The 20339-nt window shown below is 40.5% G+C and overlaps 1 protein-coding gene across 1 annotated transcript in view; it reads right to left on the reverse strand.

Moving 5' to 3' along the window:
- Positions 1 to 14832, reverse strand: part of Inpp4b (inositol polyphosphate-4-phosphatase type II B) — an 872970-nt gene extending 858138 nt beyond the window's left edge. Inside the window, exon 1 of the mRNA XM_012512698.2 lies at positions 14793 to 14832. The gene's annotated coding sequence lies outside the window, so the exon portion shown is untranslated. The remainder of the gene's footprint in view (positions 1 to 14792) is intronic.
- Positions 14833 to 20339: the final 5507 nt, after the last annotated feature.

The following is a 20339-nucleotide window of genomic DNA, read 5'->3' on the forward strand; positions in this document are numbered from 1 at the left end:
ATTTATTTATTTGCTTGGTGCAGGTTCTCACTACACAGTGCAGACTCACAGTGATCCTCCTGCCTCAGCCTCCCCAGCACTGGTATTACAGGTGTGCGCCACCATGCATGGTTTCAGTGACCAGCTTGCACATCTGGGGTTCCAGGGCCAGCATAGTATGCGGTACCAGGAATTGAACTCAGGTCTGTGTGCTTATCAGGTAGCACTTGGACAACTGAGCTATCTCCCCAGCCCCATATTACCAAAAACTCTGACAAGCTAAACAGATGGGAGCACAACTGCCTTGAGGCTGTGGGAGGATTTCAGCACTGTCTCGACCCGCTGCCTCAAGCATTCAGTCAAGAAGAAACCTAACCTAAGCATGGAATTAGAAAATCTGATCACAAGCAAATTATACGCTTATCCTTTGTTTCCCTTTGTTACTGAGGTACTGGAAAGTGGGCATTAGAAGCATCTGACTTGATGACCCACCTCAGCGTGAGCTGCAGTTGTAGGCAGAGAGATAAAAATGGCTCTTGCTCAACCCCAATGCCCACAACTTGCGCATAGTGAGTGTGCTCGATTTCACCACACAGAGGACTTGCTCTGGAAAATTACAAAAATGGAAAACTAGGAGAGGGGCCTGTAGACCCCTTCCCACAGTAGCTGTCCATATGCAGTTTCTGAGGCAGGCACTGGCTGATGTAAATCCCAGCAGCAGGAAAGAAACAAGATTTTCAGCTCCAAAACAGCTTAGTGGATTCATGTAAATAAAATTAAACATTTCTCACCTGCAGATTTCAAAGAGCAAATTGTTTCATATACCAAGGTCAAATGGAGGAGACTAAGAGTATATGCTATGTAGCACTTAAGAAAGACACAAATGAACTGTGTATATAAAAATATTCTGCACTATTTTCATATTTTAAAAATCACTGCACCTGCATTACAGATTCAAATCCAAAAGCTATAGTTTCAGGCTGGGTTCCCCACCTAGGTATGCTACTACAACAGGCCAAACTTCATTATTTCAGAAGTAATTTTGTTGGACTGAAGATAAAATTTCACATTAAACATTTTCTGCACTGTATTTTGTCACTATACAAAGTAATACAGAGCCTGGTGTGGTAGTGCACACTGCAATCCCAGCACTCAGGAGGCTGAGGCAGGAGGATCACCATGTGTTGGAGGACAGCTTGGGCTACATAGTGAGTTCAAGGCCAGCCTGAGCTACATAGTTGAGGCCCTGGCTCAAAAAATTGTTTTTAATAGAAAAGTATTATATATTTTTGGACAATGTTACAACATCTCAATAGTAATTTGTTTAAGAAATTAGACTTCTTGGTGCCAGGGAGACGGCTCAGTAGATAGCCCTGGCAAGTGCAAGGGCCTGAGTTCAATCCCCAATTCCACAAAAAAAAAAAAAAAAAAAAGAAAAGAAAAGAAATTAGACTTCTCATACAATTTAAATATTTATATTGAATGTATCTTTTTAGGTTAAAAGTAAAATAATTTAAAAATACGTATGTTGACAGCAAGAATGTAGCCTAGTAATGGGGGAGGGATGCACCAGGCTTTTCAAGTGCCCCTCTGCCAAGGATGATGCGACACCATGAGCCAGATGTGGACAAGAATGAGGAAAGCTCATGTGCGCTGTGGGGGGTACAGCGCAGCACTGCTCAGCTTTCTCACTGCTGGGACAAAATGCCTGATACTTAGAGGAAAAGAGATTGATTTTGGCTCGTGATGCTGGTGGACACAGTGCATGCCCAGCTAAGTGTCAAGCCATTGGAAAGTTGTTTAGGATGTGGTGGCTGAGAAGCACAGAAGCAAGGGAGGAGTCCGGGAAAGAAAATGCCATTCCAAGTCAGACCCCCAGAACACACCCCTGTGCCCGGGGGCACATTTTAGACCAAAAACATAACAAGCTTTGAGCATGAGTCCTTAGTCAGTATGAACAGTAAATCACAAAAGCCAGGTGTGATAGCACACATGTATAACCCCAGCACTTGGGAGAGTGAGGCAGGAGGACTGTTCAAGACCAGCCCCAGCTACAAAGTGAGCACAAGGGCAGCCTGAACCTCAGAGTGAGACCCTGTCTCAAAAAGACAAAAAAAAAAAAAAAAAAAAGGAAATGATTTATACAGAAAGGGCTGAAGTCTAACAACTATCCTTACCTACAATATGGCAAGTCACCAAACTTCAATCTTTACTGAGACATACACCAGGATCCCAGATAAGAAGACCAAATCTCTTAAAGTTGTCAGTGTTCCTCAGTTCCAATTATTCACCAGTTATATTTTTTAATTGAAATCTAAAATTACTTTAGAGAAATCTTGAAGGCTACACACACATAGAGAGAGAAAGAAAGAATTAGAATTTTCAAAAGCAAATATTACTCATTCACTATTTTAATGAGACAGTAATGGCATTTAAGACTATGTGATTTTAATGAAAGAGTGACAGAGGGCTGGTGAGATAGCTCAGTGGTCTAAAGCGCCTGCTTAAGCAAGCTTAGGCAAAAGCGCAGGGGCCACAGTTCGATCCCCAACTCCATATGCCACACTAGCCCTGCCCCCAGGGTGGGCTGAGCTGGCCACAAAAAAAAAAAAAAAAAAAGAAAAAAGTGACAGAACACCAGAATGGAAGAAATAGAGCACAGCCCCCACCACATGGGGGCTTCGAGGGACCACGTGCACTGGAAGGTCTACAATAAGGCAATCAGATGATGTGATAGCAGTCACAGGGGAAATGGGGAGATTTACAAACTGCTGCTGGAAAACTGCATAACTATCTTTAGGAATAATCTCAATTTAATCCTTATGCACAATATCCACCAAATTTGTGGGATAGACTGAAAAATTGCTGATGAATTAGATTAAATTTTCTTAAAGTATTTTAGTTAAGGTTTAACTTGCTTTGCACACATGCAACACTAGAAAAGATATGACATTCAATTTAACCACAAACATATTTTCACATACTAAGAAGTATATTTTATATGCTAAGAAAATATGTATAGGTGAAATAAAAGGCAAAAGGTCAGTACCTCCAGCGTAACACCTAAAGGCTGAAAAAGGAAAAGCAAACCTCATTATATGAACACATTAAAGGTAAGAATTACTATTAAAAATGAAATACAAATTAAAAATTAGCATTTCAAAACTCTTCAATCTCACTTAATTGAAGTGTAGCAGAAGATAAATGTAGTACTTTAAAACTCAATTTTAAAACAAAATCAATCTTGATCTAAGACCTGATTCTATCAGTTAACAGTTGTGTGATCTCAAAAGAAACACTTAACTAACTTTCTTTCTTTTTTCTTTTTTTTTTTTTTTTTTTTTGTCTTTTCTGAGACAGGTTCTTGCTATGCAGTTCAAGCTGTCTTGAGCTCACTTTGTAGCCCAGGCTGGCCTCAAACTCACAATGATCCTCCTGCCTCAGCCTTCTGAGTACTGGAATTACAAGCATGCGTCACCATGCCCAGCAGTGAAACACTTAACTTTCAAAAAAAATATGTTTTTTAAACTTGAAAATAGGCTTTGAAACTCAGGTGTAGTTTGGTAGCAGAGTGTGTGCTTTGTATGTACAAGGCTCTGGGTTTGATCTCCAGCACCAAAATAAAACAACAACAACAAAAATCAGAGCAATTATATTGTCCTTTTTCATGTGTTGTAAAAAATAAATGAGACAAAATAAAGCTATGAACTTCCTATAACAGGTTTTTTATTTCAAATTTTTTATTAGTATATTATTTGCTATCTATAATGATTATATACATTGTAGGGACTTGATATATGTATGTAAAAGATGTCAATTTTTTCCCTTCTCCTCCACCCCATTTATTGCCAGCATCAGATTCATTCATTTGCTTTATAAATCCTTACGAAGTTGACTATCATACATACACATTAACAAGCAGACTCATAAGCCAATTATACTAAATCAAGGTACCTTTTAGATACATTGTTCCTGACGGACTACAATAAGTTTTTCTCTCTCTTTCTTCCTATCATTTGTCTTTTATTTTGAACTTTATATGCTGAGTGTCTCATATAAGAGAAAACGTGATATTTAAACTATGTTTCTGATTGATGTCACTTAACATTATGGCTTCAAGGTGCATCTGCTTTCCTTCACATGCCTCAAGTTTGCCCTTCTTTATGGCAGAGGACCACACCTGTGTGTAGAAGTACATTCTCTTTAGTCTTTAATCGGTTGATGGACACATGGGATGCTTCCAAGCACTAGCTATCAGGAGTTGTGCTGCCATAAACAGGAGTGTGCATACATCACTGAGGTATGTTGTCTTTAACTCTTCTGGAAAGACACCTAGAAGGGGAATGGCTGGATCAAATGAAATTTCTATCTTTAATTTTTTGAGACATTCCCTTACTGATTTCCATAGTGGTTGCATCAATTTATATTCCCACCACCAATGAAGAAGAGTTCCTTTTCTCCCACAGCATTTGCTATTGATTGAGTTCTTGGTGATAGTCATTCCTTCTAGACTGAGATAGGATCTCAGCAGTGCTCTAACATAAATTTCTCAAATGACCAGCAATATTGAGCATTATTTCACTATTTATTGGCCACTTATACTTCTTCATTTGAGAACTCGCTATTCATTTCAGATGCACATTTTACCCTTGGTTCTTTAAACTTGTAATGCCTAATTTTTTTTTTAGTTCTTTATATATTTTAGACAGTCTTTTGTCTGAGGAGAGGCTGGCAAATTTTTTCTGGCTCTGTGGGTTGCCTCTTCGCTCTGTTGGTGTTTTCCGTTGGTGTGCATAAGCCTCTTAATTTGATGTAATCTTAATTATTGATTCTTGGTATTATTTCTTCTGCAACCAGGATTCTGTTCAGAAATTCTTTGCCTATATCTATGTCTTCATGTGTTTTACCTAGTTTGTCTTTGAGCAGATTGCTTCTGTCCTAATGTTTAGATCTTTGACCCACTTTTGATTTCAGTTTAGTGCACCGTAAGAGATACGGGTTAGTTTTAAACTTCAACATATGGATAGCCAGTTGTTAAAGAGGCTGTCTTTCCTCCAACCCCTTTGACAAAGCTAATATAGCTGAGCAACACTGGAATTGTCTCTGCATCCTGTATTTTGTTTCACTGATCGGCAAATCTTTTGCCACTACCATGTTGGTTTTGTACTGTGGATGTGTACTATAACTTGAAGTCTTGCATGGTTTTCTCCCTGCCTTGCCTTTTGTAATTGTTATATTGATACCTTTTGAATTGACAAACTTTTAAAATGAAATAACATTCCTCAATGCTGGGAAGATGATGACATGACTGACTCATATACTTGAAGGGCAAATGAAAATAGGTCTGAGCTTTCTGAAAATCACTTTGGCCATATGTACAAGGAGTTTCAAAACGTTCATGAGTCATGTTAAGCAAGTCCCCTGTATCATAATGAAAAGATTTGTTGTCCTCTCTTCCACCTTATTTCTGTATTTTAAACAATTCCTTTTGGAAAATAAATAAAATGCCCATTATGTTATAAGCCAATTCAAGACATAATTACTTTAAAAAATGTAAACAAGGACTATCACAAAATGAAACCAAACAGAATAGATTTATCATTTTGATAGATGTAAAAACATTGCCAACAATCTTAAAATGTAAGTTGAGATGGTTAAGCAACTGATAATGATTCATATAGATAATTACTAGAAAAAAAATTTTTAAGTTAGAGAAGCATTTACTGGCATGAGTAAAGTGATTTTCTTTTGTAGTTACTGCTATGAACCAGAATAGAGGCTAGCATAGTACATGACATACAGTAGATGTCAATCAATAGCTAAATGTACCTGACAAACAGTAGGCACCAATCAATACCCAAACTGAACAAGAGAATTCTAAAAAAGGAAAAAGGCAGAACACTCATTTTTCATTTTCTTTCACTCACTTGCTCTCTTACACACACACACACACACACACAAAAAAAAAAAAATCTCAACTTTTATAAAAGAATCACTGAAAATTTTAGAAAGAAATATAAAATATTAACAACATTGTTTGGGGATGATCATTTTCTGTCACTTTAGATGCTTCTCCCTTTTTTGTTTAGTTTTGTCAGAGATGGGTGTTCCATTGCATTCAAATACTGTAGGCTCTTGAATTCAGCAAAATAACCCAATATAGTCCAGTACTCCATAATAGTAGTGGGTTATCTGCATGACTAGCAATGTCAGAAGTTGTTGACTTGAGCCTTTCACAGCTCAGCATATTAATATGGCTTTGCTTTTCATACTTTATTTTTATACATTTCTGCTGGATGATTAAGACCAACTATGAATAACTACTATGAAGACAACAAGATGCAATGTATTAATTATTGAAACTGTCTTACTAACCTGTTTTGAAACTGTCTCATTGCTATTTCTTTCTCAATAAAATTAATTGAAAAGATAGATAAATAAATGCTTCTCTATTATCAGTTATGTTTTTTACAATGGAGACTTCTTAGACTTATAATCAGAAATATAGTGAAGAATAAAAAAGAAAAGAAAAATTTTAAAAGTCAAGTAGAAGTTGATGGCTCAATGATGTTTCCTTATACTATCCTGAATGCATAGCATTCTTCACTCCTACTGAAATATCAAAAAGGGAAAGGGATATTAATGACATGAATAAATCAGAGGTAACCTTTAAAAAATAGCCAGGAAAGAAAAATATTACTTTAAAGGCAAAAATATCATATGTTTAATAGTAAGAAAATTATATAATGTTTCCTCTCTGTATAATTTATACATATGAAAAATATAGCATGGTATAAACCCCTTAGATTATAAATTACTTATTTTCTCTACTGTGGAATTATATTTGCCCTTAGACTCATAATGCCACAATGATTTATATATAAATTGCTTGCTGTCAGTTTTGAAAATCTGGAAAAATTTCTACTCATTTAAAACATCAGTTATTTGGCATCTAAAAGGTGTGTCACCAGATCCCTGACATTCTCAAAGGAGAAAATAAAACAATTTCAGATTCCCACATTTGCAATGATACCACAGATAACTAGTCCCAGAAGTAACGTGACCTGTCAACCACAGCAGTGTTACCTGGGTAGAGCGGGGCTGCCAACCCTCAGCTTTGGCTCCTTCCAGAGAGATCCATCTCCAGGCCCACTTGACTTCAATTCATATCAATATGAAATTACAAATCACTACATTTCACATACATGAAGACCATGGTAACATCTCAACTCACACAAAGCTAAACTCTTGCTTTCCAATATCTCCTCAGTCTAGAAAGCCTGCCTCCTACAAAAGCAAATGTGCATATAAACTCTTTGTGGCAATAATGTATTCAGTCAGTATTTCTCTTATTCTGAGAAGCCTACTCCAAACATCTTATTATGCATGTGAATATCTAATAAGTTCAAAGAATATTACTTCATGCTCCTTGAGATTAAAACATTATGACATAGAATCTAAATTGAAGTTTAATGTGTCATATTTTTCATAAACATATTCAAGTACATAATTTACCTAATGCCAAGATTTTTTACGTTTAAGGTGAAATATGTAGTGCTTTCACTATAATTATTTTAAAATTACCTTTAATATCACACTTAGATCTACAAATGACTACATCATAAGCATGCTTCTTTTGATGTAAGTCTCTTAATTTGTTTCCAAAAATTCCAGTATGGGGCAATGTTGATGGAATTGTTCATGAAATAATATCTGTGATTTAATAGTTACTACAAGTGGCTAACAGGTGTGTGGAGTTAGTGCTCAATGTACTACTCTACTTTATAGCCTTGAAATTTTACATAATAAAAAGGTTGTTTGTTTGTTTGTTTTGTACAGCTTGATAGCTTGATAACACTCTCGGAGTCTGAGGTAGGAGGATCCCAAGTTGAATCCCAATCCATACAACTTAGAGACTAGCAAAACTCAGTTTCAAATAAAAAAATAAAAGTAAAGGTTTATTTCTCCATGTGAAAAACCTGAGTTCAACCTTTAGTATCTCTGCTAAAAAACGTGTTTTTGTTTTTAAGGAATGAAATTTCTCAATTATATCACTTTAGGCTTCCTTGATCTCCATTCACGTGATAGCTACTGCTGCGAACATGGCAGAAATGCCACCCTGATCTTGAGGGTGCTTCATTCAGATGACTAGCCAGTACAGGCATCCTATTCTGATGCGCAGATGAGAGAGCAAGTTGATTAATTCTGCTATGACTCATAATATAATTATGTGGCCAGAGTTGAGGATGTCTATATTCAGATGAAACAAGAAAAAATGGTTTAGATAACACTCAGCTGTCATAATGACCTATAAATCATAGTGCATCGTGGCCCACCCAACCTGGTCCTGGTGATGGCCAGCCCATCACTACCACAGAGGACATCAGGAGATCTGCTGAAATCAGTGACTAGTCTGCCCTGGTTGGTCTATTTTATTTTTTGCACTGCCCTATGAGATATAAAAAGTAATGCCATATTAATATGCTGAGCTGTAAAAGGCTCAAGCCAACAACTTCTGACAATTGCCAGTTCTGCTGATAACCCACTACTATTATGGACTATTGGACTATGGTGGGTTATTTTGCTGAATTCAAGTACCTACAATATTTGGACTGGCATCAAGTATAAAAAGGTCGTTCTCCTAATACAGCTTCTGTAACAGCAATGGAACACCCATCTCTGACAAGACAAAACAAAACAAAACAAAAAGGGGGATATAAATAAAGGACCATTTTGTAGTGAAAAAATATATATGTATATACAAAATAGGATAGATACACAGCTACTTTCTCTTAGTTCAGTGAGAAGGAAGATCTGTGCTAATATTGTTTAGACAAGATATCATGTCTGCATCTTGTTCTCTGAATAACCACTATGAAGACAACAATATGCAATGCATTAACTATTATAACTGTCCTACTAACCTGTTTTGAAACTGTTTCATTTCTATTTTATTTTCTCATTTAAAATAATAAAATAAATAAAACAGAATAAATAAAAAGAACAAAGAGATAAATGAAAATTAATAATTATCATTTTGACTACTTGAAAAATGAATTTGCTCAACTGGTGTTATGAGGTCAGGATTGAAATATAAATGGTTAATAGTTAATACAAGGTCTATTTCGAATGGCGTATTCTTTCTACCTGTCATTTACTTTCTCTTTCTGTTTCTCTTCCCACTTATGAACAGAACACTGGCACATTGAATTCAATTAATTCCCAATGTTTGTTCTTCACATAAGCAGACCCCTCATAAAAGCAGTGCTAAATACTACTATCAAATCGTTAAAGTATTGCAAGTAATAGATCTTGTAAATATACTATTAAGAATTTACATGCCTGTTGATTTTAATTTCATTAACTCACTCATGAAATAAATACAAATTTTAATAGCTTAAAAAATGAATTTGCTGCAATTAAAAAAACCCAAAGCTTCTATGCATCATGCACTGCCACCTAGTGCTAAGTGTCTCTTTCACGCCGAATGCAGAGCAGCTCCATGAACATGGAAATGCTGTCTTTTAAAACAAATTTACCCAGAAAAACAAGACACAGTCACAAGATTCTCATACAGTTAGTGCATACAATTACTGCATGTAAATAAAATTACACACACCAGAAAAACCACAGACCTTATAATCAGAAAGATGTGATTGGATCAGTAAATATTAAAAAGTTTCAGATTTTGTTAATGAAAAGAAAAAAGTTTTAAAACATGATCTTTTATACTGTGCAGCAACTACGCAACATATTTTGCTATGAAGGTGACATATGCTGATCTCTAAGTGGAACACATGGTTATGTAACAAGTCTGGCATATGGAGATGTTCAAAAAAGGCTTCAAAAGGCGGGGCATGGTGGCACACAAGTGCAAGCCCAGCACTCAGGAGGCTGAGGCAGGAGGAGGATGGCTCGAATTTGGGGCCAACCTGGGCTACAAAAGTGAGCTCAAGGCCAGCTTGAACTTCATAAAGAGACCTTGTATCAAAAAGACAAATAACGACAAGAAAAAAGCATCAAAGTACACAAAAGGAATCACTAATGACATAAGATGACCCTCTTTTCCAAGACAACCATAATCTCTACTCACATGCATGTTATAACTTCAATTTAAGATGCCACTGATTTTGCTACTTCATTTTCCCCAATGGAATGATTTCTGCATTTCAATTGTGCTAACTGCCGAGGCTCAGCTCTTACCATTGTGTCTTGTTAATAGAAGCAAAGCCCCATGAAAATGAAATGACAGCCAGGTGAAAGGTACCACAGCAAAGTTCCCTGCTATGGTCAGGCAGGATGTTCTACCTGATTGGTATATTCTGAAATGATAATTTTGCATCTGGCCTATTTGATGCTCTATACTTGTGAATTAAAGTAAAATCAAAAGAGGCATGAGTCTTGTTTTCATAGTGGAAATATTAAATACATTCTCATTCAACCACGGCTGTTTAACTTTTTAAAACACATGCTCCCTTTTGAGAAACAAAAAGCTCAGGCCTTCTCAACAATATTTAAAATTTGTAAATAAATGATTATAAATAGTTAATATGTGGGCATGTTCAAGATTTACATTTTTCTTTTATCTTGGAAGGTAGTTTTCATTGCTCTTGTTGCTTTAGTCATATAAAATCACCACAACAGAAGCCTACTCTATTTTTCACAAACTTTTCTACCCTTGGAAAACATCAGAGGAAATCACTGAGTAATTTTCCTACTAAGCCTGTTGCTTTATTTTCATAACCAGATAAACAGGTAAAAACAGATAGAAGGGTAGGTAGGTGGGTGAGTGGGTGGATGGATGGATGGATGGATGAATGGATGGATGGATGGATGGATGGATGGATGGATGGATGGATTGAACTTCTCTGCCTTTGAGGAAGTGGTATCTACATCTCCATGAAAATCATTAACACACATAATTCCCAGAGGAAATTTTGATCAAAGCCATATGGTTTGGAAAACTACGGTACTTAAGATATCTTTTAATCAATTTAACTAAAGCACTGTCTACTTCACTTAATTCCATTGAGGGCTATTTTAAGTCCTCCAACACACAATCAATATTCCTAGTTAGAATGGCTAAGATAGAAAAGAACTTACTCAAAAGTATAGGACAAATTAATTAAGAAAAAACAATACATTGTGTTGAGATGACATCTATTATAATAGCCAACATCGGGTAAAATTAGCAAGTCAATTGTTAAAAATATCTAAATATATTTAGGTATATAAATATCTAAAGATATTTTTATATAAATATCTTAATATCTAAATATCTTAGATATTCCACTGGAGATATCTCACTGAAATAGTTTCAGGTTAGAAGGTAGCAGTACAATTGTACCTTATCTAAGGAAAGCCCTGCCACAGATGCACGCATATATGCATATATATATATATAATTATAATCCCCAAAATTTTGAGTTTTTAAATTTTTTAAAAATTATTTATTTATTTATTTATTTATTTGGTACAGGGTCTCAATATGAAGCTTGGACTCAGTGATCCTCCAATACTCCTGCCTCAGCCTCCCCAGTGTTGAGATTATAGGTACGGGCCACCACATCTGGTTTCAGTGGCTGGCACGGCATCCAGCACTGGACATCGAACCCATGTCCTTGCATTTGCCAGCAGGCACTTGAACTCCCAAGCTATCTCACCAGTCCCAAAACTTTATGAGATTTAAATGCTTTTATTAACCTACAGAGTAGTGAAAATTCACAAAAGAAATAAACATCACTTAATTTAAATGACAACTGTGCTGGAGACTGAAAGTTTCCTTAATTTCCTCCCATATAACTTAATGCCTTTTTTAGGCAAGTATAGTGTCTAAAGTTTTGGACCACAAACACCATAAACTTTTTTTTACACAAAAATTCAATCTTTGCATCATCATTTGGACTTATCTGGAAATAAAGGTTTAAGCTGAAATTACTGGCTGAATCGTGTCCTTTTTAAGCATCAGTATGCGTGATGATGAGTATGCTCCACAGAGCTCAACATAAAAAACATAAAGACAGCATGGCTTTTTCAGAAGATGTCTTAGGGCTTTAGAAAGACATGGATCCTGTTTTAAAAGTAAGGTACAGAACACAGAAGAGACTGATGCCGCTTTCTACCGAATATTTAACTTGAGAGCATTTAAAGCAAAGCTTTACTATTGGAAACCCCATGCAAAAAGGCAAGGATTTATTCCACACAGATTGTAAAATGCATGATATTTATATATCTAATAATAGCACTACTGGGCATTGTTCACTCCAAAATATTCACTAAGCATTTTACTCACTAATTATGATCCCATCTTTTCTCCTTTACTTTGTATTTTCCAATATTAGATGCTTTCCTGAAAACTGACATCAAGTTGCTAAGAGATAGAAAAATCAGCTTGAAAGGCTTCTATGCCTGTCTGAGAACTGCCTTCTGAGATCTTGCCTAAAGACAGTGAAAGTTAATTCTGTTACCCTTGCAAGGATTTGCCTTGTTTGTAATAGAAGACAATTCAAAGGTTTCAGAAAAAAATGAATGACTTCCAATTTGCACAATTTAGTACAAATATCTATCATTTCTCAGAGCTTGATGATTTTCCATTCCATAAAACTAAAAGATAATCACATTATTTTATAACTAAATTTAACTGACGTGTCCATAGCATGAAAGACATTTAGTATTTTGACAAACATCTTATAAGACACAAAGGCTTCAATGGACATCCGCAAAATGAAGTTAAACCTTGCATCCCCAAAGTGAAGCTCAACTCCAAGGACCATAAGAACATCTTGTGCCTACAACTTTGCCTGCCTGATTCTTTACATGTCTGGAGAGAGAGGGCAACTTGGTCTGTGAGGTAGTTCTTACACTTTATCAGCAACAAAACAGCATGCTGCTATAAATATGTACATACCAACTGTCATTAGCTTATCAAAAATAAATATTTGCCTAATCAAAGGAAATATTCCTCTAAAATGAGAGCAGTATTTTAATCAGCAAATGTTTCCTAATGACATGGAGGCTCTTCACATGCACATTTCATAACCTTTCAAGGACAAACTTTTAAGTCATATTAGGAAAAAATGCATTTAAAAAGGGGCCACCATTGCAGAAAGGTCTAGATTTTCTATAAAGCCAACAGGTTTAATTTTTAACCCCCATGTATTTATCACAAAGCTATTGAAAATGTATTCAAATTTCCAACCAATGCTTTACTGGAGTATTTCGCAAAGGAACTTGACAAGAGTTCACGTCTTCATACATTAAGTGAGCTGCCCATGTCCACTTGCCCAGCCCTCTTTCCTCAACTTCTGGCACACTGTCACTTGGCTGCATTGTCAGTGATTCCCGCATATTACACGCTGCTTTTGCACTAAGTCATGTTGCTACCACTTTGGGGCTAAGACCACTTAAAATTAACCACTTAAACTAATAAAATTCCTGTCACAAGCAATGTCTTGGGAGTAGGTGTGCCTGAGAAAGGACTGCCAGGTGCCCATCTGGAGGAGAATATGAGAGTCTCCTCCCTTTTCTAGGTGTCTGCTGATTCTAAGAGTCGCATTCATAGACAAGTTCTTTCAAACTGAAGAGGTAGGCAGAATGCAACACTTGCACTCAAATACAGTGACCTCAAATAGCATTTAAAGAAGAAGCAACAAAACGGCTTCAGAGATGAAAAAGCAACCAATCTCCAGCACTAAAGATAGCATAAACCCTACCGGGTTTTCTCCGCTAAGTTTTTGTGCAGCAGCAACAGCAACTAAATCAATATGCTTATCCTCACCCTTAAGAAACCTCTTGCCCCCAAACAGAAACTGCTGGGTCCTTCTCCGCTGGGTTTTTCCAGTAACTTTTGGGCAGCAGAACAACCTAATCAATATGCACATCCTCACCTTAGAAACCCTCTGGTCTCCAAACAGAAACTGCTGGGTCCCTGCCCACTGTGTCCACAGGGGCAGAAACTGTCACCCCCACATGGGGGAGAATTCGGGGGTGCAGGGAGGGTCTGAGTCAGGTACTAGAGGCTCTAGCGTCCAAACCTGTAAAGTCCATTCAAGAACCAGGGTCCCGGGTGGGGCCTCCGGAGGGGTCACAAGAGCTCAAGGAGTCCTCTTAGTCCAAGTAGTGCGGTTCTCACTCTCCCAACAATGACCGCCTCCAGCCCCTCGAGCTGAGGCCCTAGCTTTCTAACCCGTAGTAAGACCCCTTAGGAGTAGGATAAAAGGAGCGTGGGTGGCAGCCAGGGAGACCAGCCTGGCTTCTCCGCGGGAAGGAGTTGCTGCGGGTGCGGTTGGAGGTGGTCGTGGGGAGGGGCGCCTTAGGAAACATCAGGAAATGGGATAAGTGGTATCAGCCAACCCCACTGCCCACCCACCTTTCCACGCCCTCGGGACCACTTCTTCCGACGCTGAGAGTAGTGGCTGTCTGTAACTGGGATTAAGGGGGAAAGCGAGCTCCGGGCCACCGCGGCATCTGTGAAGGACCGTGCAGGTGGGGGCAGCCTTGGAAGATTGATGAGGCCGGAGCTTGGGGTTAGCGGGGCCAGAGAGTGAGTGTGAACACGGGCTGGGCCGGGGGTCACCGGCGAGACCATAGCGCCAGGCCAGGGGTACCCTGAGGAGCGGCAGCGCACCTCGCCCGCGGACGGCAGGGCTGGAGGGGCGACGGGGTCTGCAACATTGCGAAACTTAGCTCAAAACATATCTCCAGGATGTGCCCCGGCGCCCTCAGACCTGCTCCCACGCCTACCCAAGCCCCCAGCATCACCCACCCCACCCTGCCAAATGCCCCACGAGCCCTGGTCCCCCGCGGGTCATTACCTCTACCGGAGGCTGAGCGGGGGCGACGGCAGCAGCAGACACTTTTAGGCTGACTTTCCTGCGTTCGCGCTTGAGCGTGTGCGCGCGGAGAAGGAGCTGTAACCTGCTATTTATAGACCCGAGCTTTAGCACCGGGGGCCGAGAACCCGGAGCAGACCAGCAGGCGGCGGCGCAGGGCGCGGGCCGCAGCTCCCGAGCTCCGCCGTCCTCAGCTCGGCTCCGGCTCCGGCCGTGCTCGCCCGCCCCGCCGCGCGCGCCCAGAAGAAGTTGGTGCCGGCGCGGCCGCCTGGCGCGGTGCACACGCCCCCTGGCGCAAGCTATCCTTTCCCCTGCCCCCACCTGGCCTGCCCCTTCCACTCCTCTGTTCCCGAGAGCACTCTGCTCTCCTCCCAATGTCACCAGCTGCGGGGTAGAAGCGTCAGCGACGGAGACGGTCGCGCAGCTGGCGCAGCTCGCCTGCCGTGACGGGTGGAGCGGAGTTGGTGGCCCAGCCGCACACCTCCAAATGACCCGAACTCGCTGGTTCTGTGCTTAGCACCCGCACCCAGACCCTCCACGGGCGGGGAACCGCACCCAGCCTAGGCTGTGGGACCGCTGCTGCGGTGAGGGGGGACCCGGGGTCGACAAACTGCGGCCAGCAGGTGAACCCCCAAGAGAAAAAGCCCAGCAGGAGGAGGCGCCTCAGCCCGTCCCCTCGCCGAAGGTTGGGGGCTGAAGGTGTGCGAAGTGACGTCCCACGTCCTGGGACTTTGGTCTGTTGCCCCTTGAGACCTGTCTCTCTCTCGCCATTCCTGCCTTTTGGCCCAGGTGGGGGTCGGCCCAGGGAGACCTGGGCCCTGGCTCTGCTTGCAGCTCGCCGCAGCTCGCCGCAGCCCGCGGCCGCCCACCGCTAGTCCCCATACAGCGTGCAGCGGAGGCCAAGTTTGCTCCGAATGAGCGTGTACCATGCCTTTGACAGCCTGAGTGTGTGGGGACAGACCCTCCTTCGAGGTGTTTGGGGTGTCAGAAAACGGGGCATATAATCATGCAGTCTGGAAGGAGACTTAAACTCCCCCACTTCCTCGCCGACAAGCCCACTGGGGAAAGCACACAGGCGGCTTCTTCCAAGACGTGGGGTGTGGGGCAAATGAGTCTCCCCATCTGCGCCTTGCAGGTGCCACCTGGTGGTGCCGTTGGAAAGGTTTTGTCGGAGCTGCTCACAGGGACTGTGACCCTTCCTGGAGCTGCCCTACAAGGGCCAGTTCCGCCTCTCACCTCTTTGTGGGCCCTTTAAATTCACATTTCACGTAAAATAGAGCGAGCCTGGAAGTGTAACATTTGCCATGCGAAGAGCCTATAATCCCAAAATCAGGATGGCAGAATCAATTTGGGTTAAGTCAGTGCTTAACAGTTTCGCAAAGTGGGAAGCTGTCTGCCCCCAGCTGTCACCCCTGCTGTCGCTGCCTGGATCCAGGCATCCATTCACTCTACAAGCATTTAACTGCTACTAGGTTCTGAGCTTCGTCACTGAGGGCAGGGACCTTGGCTGATTGGGTTCGGGGGTGTTTTGCTCTCTACTTCCAGCGCTTCCAGCAAAGCCCCTCACGCTGTAATCGTCACCAACCTGAGCGTGGCGATGCACCCCTGTAATCTCAGTACTTGGGAGGCAGAGGCAGGAGATCACGAGGTCAGGGCAGGATTGAACTACATAATGAACTCAAGGGCATTCTGAACTCCATCGTGAGACTTAGTCTCAAAACACCAAACAAACAATTACAACAAAAATAATAAATTAATAAATACCATGGGCTAGAATTTGTGCTTAGCCTATTGGCTGATGCTTTCATTTTCCTCTGTCTCGCCTGTCTCCTCTGGTCAGCAGCAATCACAGTTAAATAAAAAGAAGTGGAAAGGTGAGGGCCTAGACTGTCATCGGGCCCTGTCAGGCGCAGGACACCCCTAAAGAGCTGGTTACACTGTTGGCACATTCTACATGGGGCAGTCCTGGAAGCAGCCACTTCTAACAGGACGAATCCTGCTAGGAAAAGGATGCAGTTGCCACTGGGCAGATTTCAGCGTTTGGAGCAACAGTTCAGCCTTTTGTTAAAATACAGAAAAGTTGAGAGAATGTCAGAACATCAGAGTGCCAGAGTTCTGCTGCTAAACTAAAAATATTAACATATCTATCCTCCGGGGGGCCTGCCCCTTAGCTCAGTTCTTTAAGTGGCTGCTTCAACAAAGCAGTCAGGCTCAGGTTGCTGTGGTTCGATCCCCACAACACAAGACAGCCAAACCTGCCCTGAAGGCATTCGGAGCAAAAAAAAAAAAAAAAAATTGTCCTCCACATAGAGGGGTGTGTGTGCGTGCACGTGCGTGTGTGTGTGTGTGTGTGTGTGTGTGTGTGTAGACTGCAGTACTATTGCCAAAAGTCCTAAAATACAGAACTATAAACTGGACACAATTATTGACTCTGGAAATGAACACTTAAAGCAAGTACCCAGAAAATCCTATTATGCAGTCATTAAAATTCAGACATAGATCATGGTGACCAAGCCCTTTCACAGGGCTGCTGAGGAGTAGGTGATATGCCTGAGTGTATCTCTAAGAAGTTTACACATAAAAGAGACAGACAGACATATACAGGTTGTCATCAGGACCCTAAAAGATGGATGTGTCACGTGGTAATTTAAAATTCCACCAGCCTAATATTCACATTTTTTTTTTTGGTTATTTGGCAGCATTTCCTTAAATAAGCCTGGAAAACTCAGATGTATGGTTTATTAAATTCAAACTACAAGCCTTAAACTTTCAACTACTTGTGCCCCCAAAACATAATTCTATTTTCCAGTGAAAGACAAAATAATTTTCATTTCCTTTTGAAATATTTTTGTGGGACTGGAAGTCAGAGGTGATTACCAGTAGCTGCTTTGCTGTCTAAATCAAAAAAGTCAAGCCAGGATCTGCAGAGCTGGTGTCAGACCCCTTTTTCAGTGAGGTGGCTTACAGTTTTTCCATACATTCATCCCTTCTGGAGTATTTTTATTGCTGCAACACAAGGAGTGCTAGATTTTTATAATCTCTAAAACTTCATTCCACACAGAGGGTCTTCCTTAGTGATAGTGTTGATTTATAGTAATGGATACACTATAAAGAAAATCCTTATTTTCATCTTCTGTCAGTTGGTGCTTACTAGAGAAACAGATTTAATGGAAGATACATAAATGTAAGAATTCACAAGGAAGGCTTACACTGGCCACCCAGTCAGGTGTAGATGAGTGCCAAGGGTCTGTCTGTGTGCTAGAGGTCTGAGGGATTCATTAAGAGATTGAAATCCTGCAGCTCACTGCAGGGTCCTGTGAGAGTCCAGATCAGGATGTCCAAGGGTCTGTGCTAGAAGGCTGAACAGTCTGCCCTAGAAGTCAGGAGATGCAAGGTGGGCTTCTCCAAAGAAACAGAAGCGAACCTTCCTTCTGCATTTCCCTTTTATGCCATTTAGGCTACAAGCCTGTTGCTGCCAGTCACAGCCGGGCTGGGTGCTCTGTCTTCAGTAAATCCCTTCTGCCACACCCAGAACTATGCTGATCCAGTTTAGTTGGGCATTTCTTAACTTTTTTTTCAGAAAGTTATCTGCAAGAGGTAAGTTTCTTACTTATATGTTGAGATCATTGTGTGTGTGTGTGTGTGTGTGCGCACACGTGCATGTGTGCATGAATTTAAGTTAATGATAATGTTGTTAGAAACAAAAGCTTAACCTAATCAAGGAAAAAGAGTAAATTACTGTAAAGATGCTTGTGTGCCTCATGGAGTCCGAGAATAGGAATGAAGCTTGGAATTAGGTACCACTGGAAACAAAGATATGCCACTGGAACTTTCCTTCTCCCTCTTTCTCCTACACTGCCTGCTCCAGTCACTCCCTCCCTCTCTCAGTCTTTCCTCTCAGACTCTGAATGGCATAGGGGCACCATAGAGGAGAAACAGTTCACAGAATGCAGAAGGCAAGAGGGCAGTAAAGCAGAGAAGTAGCAGGTAGCCAGCAGGCATGACAGCAGCCTTCTTCCTGTCCCCTGTGCTCTACCCAGGCCACAGGCCCTTCAGGTGGGTAACACACTCAGCATGGACCTTATAATCCACACATCCCGAACTACACCAAACCAAACTGATTTAGAAATCCCACACCCTAAATCCCAGCATCACAGACGCTAAAGCAGACTCCTCTGAAATATCCCATATATGACCACATTAGGCTTTTCGGGGACATCCAGATGGAGCCATAGATGTAAGGAAGGAAACAGGGAGCAATGACAGTGATGTCCAGATGCATTTGCAAGCCTCCAAGTGGCCTGTCCCAGTACAAGTAACAGTATGGCTCTATGCTCTCTTGGCATGAGACTGGCTAAGTGTGAAGAAGGAATTCAGTTTCTCACAATTTACTTTAGCTTCTGTTTTTATGGAAAATTTTAAATCAGAGTTTTTTAAATGAAGCAAATGGGTGCAAGATGATTTTACATTTATTGAAGATAAACATTCTGCTCTCGCCTTAAGAAATATGCTTTATTTCTAAAGTTGTGTATAAATTATATATTTGAAATTGAAGCATATTTCACAATATTACAAGATGGAAAGTTTTCACATTCTTATGGTTATAAGTCCCTTTAAAAATTTGAACAGAGTTGTGGAGCTGTTCTCCAGAAAAAAGAAAATGAGTTTATACACACACTTTTGTAGCAGGATGACATCACTGGGATCTGGATCTTCACTCTGCACATCATATTTGTCTTCTCCCAACCACCCTTATTTGTACATGTAACACAAAGACTCCAGATTCTTGAACAAAGCATTCAAAATGCCAGTAGATATAAGCCAAAAAGAAGCGTTTGGGTGGGACACATGCGAATGCAGGAGCTCCCATCCTCTCCCACTTCTGCCCTGAGTGAGAGCTGCATGAGCTACAGGTATCAAAGGAAATCAGAGATGTTACAAGGAAGGTAGTGCAGTGTGGGGAGGATGGCTATATTTATCTGCTGGTGCTTCTATTATAAAATACAAGAGACTGGGTGGTTATGGAGATTTATTTCTCAGTTCTGGAAGCTGGAAATTCAGCAGGTTTTGTTTCTCTCCTTGGCTCAAAAATGCCACCCTCTCTCTGGGTCCTCATGTGGTCTTTCTCCCGAGTACACCTCCCTGAGGTCTCTGTGTATTTCATCTTCTTTCTATAAGGACACTGACCAGATAAAATTAAGGCCCTGCCTAACGCCTCCTTTTACCTTCATCATTTCCTATAAAGGACTTGTCTCAAAAAAATAATTATTCTCAGGTACTAAGGTTTAGGGCTTTAGTGTATGAATTTAGGGGAAATGAGGACAATATTCAAGACCATATCTGAGAGTAAAGTCAGGATATAGATTTCCTTTTATTTAAAGAGGACCCAAGAGTAAAATGATTTGTAGCCAGTTTTTCCTTTGGACTCTTTTGAAAAATCTCAGTCTTGATCGAAAAGCCTAAAATGCATAAATGTATATACAATAGAAATATAAATGTCAGTTTGCCTTATGTAGGCAATTTTGAAAT

Source organism: Octodon degus, unplaced genomic scaffold, assembly GCF_000260255.1.
Source record: "Octodon degus isolate 3935 unplaced genomic scaffold, OctDeg1.0 scaffold00260, whole genome shotgun sequence".
NCBI lineage: Eukaryota > Metazoa > Chordata > Mammalia > Rodentia > Octodontidae > Octodon > Octodon degus.